Genomic DNA, 2464 nt, shown 5'->3' on the forward strand with positions numbered 1-2464 from the left:
TGGAATAAAAATGGTTTGAATCTTATAGAGCTTTTTCCCTTTAATGCTCATAATTTAAAGCCAAAATGAATGGAAATTTGTTATTTATAAAACAATAGTTTAGACAGTTAATGTGACGTAACAAATAAAAAGGAAACATCATTTAAAAATATGTAATCACTGTGAGTAATGTCTTGAAATTTTGTAATGAGATAGAAACAAAAGCATGTAGCTTTTTTTTTTACATTTTCCAGAAGATATATTATACAAAATACACTCAGAATCATAGATTGCTTTTTCTTCATCTTTTCTTCCCTGAACGTGCAGTTGTTTGAGTCTCTTGTGTTTCTTCTTTTACATCAGATACAGGCTGTCTGAAAACTATTTCTCATCATCTTTCATTTCAGCTGCTTCAGATTTTTGTCTCTCCAAATATGATGGTGTGCAAACTGGTGTGGGGCCCTGGCTGTCCACAGTCTTCTCAGGAGTGTTAGCAGTACCTGAAGTCTTTTTTTTCTTCTTGGGTATGCCAGAAGTTTTCTTCTTCTTTGAAGGTACATTTACCACCTGGCCATTTGTAGAGTTCTGAAGATCAATGCTTCCAACATTTTTCCCTTTCTGTAAAATCAATGAGGGAAAATCATAATCAATTCCTTTTTTAGCTAATTTCTTTCTGAGTAGTTTTTCTTTCTTTTTAAATCGCTCCTCCATCCGTAGCTTTTGTAGAAGTGTCCGATTCCGACTATACCATTTCACTGATGGGTATGATGGCTGATGAAATGGAACATTCCATGCTTTAAAAAGTTCCTTATGTACTTTTTCAGGTGGCATAAAATGACACACCAAGAGCCTTTCACCAAAAAGGTAGTTGTTCATTGTATCAGCAACTATCTTGGCAACAGCCTCAGACTCAAACTCCACAAAGGCATAGCCTCTGCTATTTCCAGTCCTTTTGCTTCTGGACAGTCGGAATCTTGTAACAGTGCCACACTGGGAGAAATACTCTTGAATCTGGGTTTCATAAAGTGTTGGAGGTAGGTGGCCCACATAGATTACTCCAGGAGTAAGGGTTTCTTGCTTTTTTTTCTGGGTGACGTGCTTGCGGATTGCTCCTCCTCCTTCCGAAACTGTGCGTCTTTCTCCGGGTTGAGAGACAGAATGGAGGCCGCAGGTCTGGAGAAGTCTGCCATGCCGGAGGTGCGCAGGCTGACCCACGCGGCGCTCCAGCATGTAGCCTTTTGACAGTATCATTTAAAGTGATCTGAAACACCAATGAAGAAACAGTGTTTTTACACCCTCAAAACTCCACTTCTATGTCCACCCAAACTTTTTTAAATTAGTGTATAGTCTGTAAAACTTAACCCCATTTATTTGTGAGTCTTTAATCCTAACTTGCATTTTGGGGAAAACACAGGGCATCAATAGACTGAAATGTTTTGATTTTCCTGGGAAGTTTTCCCAGCTAGCTTCATGAAAACACTACTTCCCACTCCTGTTGGACACTCTGAGTCTGTCCTCTTGCAGATGAGTATATATAGCTCTCATTCCTGGTTCTGTGCATGGTAACTGGGGAGTTATGAGAGCTTTTCATCCACTGTGCCAAATGAGTGTGAGGAGGCACCCAGAATGAAGTGAATGAGTAGCCACAGCACAGCACAGTGGCTCAGAATATGGGCTGAATCCATTCCAGTCTAAGTACAATCTTCAATCTGCGCACACCTCAAATTTCCACACTTGTGGCACATGGATGGTATTTTGTATAATACTTGACACATCATATACCAAATAACCCTCGTAAAGTTTCTACAGGTTATTCTGCAAGTAGAGAAGTAGCAATATATGGTTACCATGAGGTGTTCAGATAATTCTTTGCCTTCTTGGAAAAATCTAGAGAGATACTCTTAGCCTCTTGGCTCCTCAATCTTCTTAGAGGAGTCAAAGCTTGCTCTCTGTGTACCACACATGTTGATTCAATCAAGCAAGTGAACAAATGTGGCTGTCCCAAAATTGGACAGAAAAATAAAATACAAACTGTTGAACAAAGATCAGAAATAGACAGTTGCATGGGAAGAAAAAGTAGAAAATAAGATGCAGGGTCCAACCCCTGATGAGGTGTTAAATGGCTGGTAGGAGCAATCCCTACTGTAATCCAGTTAACATTTAGCACCTAATTATCACTTCTCAGTAGATAATTTTGAATTGCAACCTCCATACTACACAGGAAATGTTTGATGCCTCTAAGCCATGACTCAGTCATTGCACAGGTATCAGCTCTCCATATGTAAGGAGAAAGAGATGTAGAATATCACTCCAGTTAACCAGTAAGAAGTCACCTTTTTTCTGGATCTGGCCTGCAGTTCAGAGAATTCTAGCCAAATAGGATGTAGACGACTTAATCCAAGATTTCCTTCCACCTTGCCTCACAGACCAGCAGCTATGGCCACTATAGAAATACAATCTCAGGCCAGCACCATGGCTCAATAGG

General features: G+C 39.9%; 1 pseudogene across 1 annotated transcript; it reads right to left on the reverse strand.

Annotated features, from left to right (window-relative positions):
- Positions 1-230: 230 nt before the first annotated feature.
- On the reverse strand, positions 231-1169 carry LOC149126792 (MKI67 FHA domain-interacting nucleolar phosphoprotein pseudogene; annotated as a pseudogene). Its single transcript, XR_016234255.1, has one exon. The product of XR_016234255.1 is annotated as an MKI67 FHA domain-interacting nucleolar phosphoprotein pseudogene (transcript).
- Positions 1170-2464: the final 1295 nt, after the last annotated feature.

This window comes from Oryctolagus cuniculus, chromosome 5 (genome assembly GCF_051225735.1).
Source record: "Oryctolagus cuniculus isolate XC-2025 breed Fujian yellow rabbit chromosome 5, ASM5122573v1, whole genome shotgun sequence".
In the NCBI taxonomy this organism is placed as follows: domain Eukaryota; kingdom Metazoa; phylum Chordata; class Mammalia; order Lagomorpha; family Leporidae; genus Oryctolagus; species Oryctolagus cuniculus.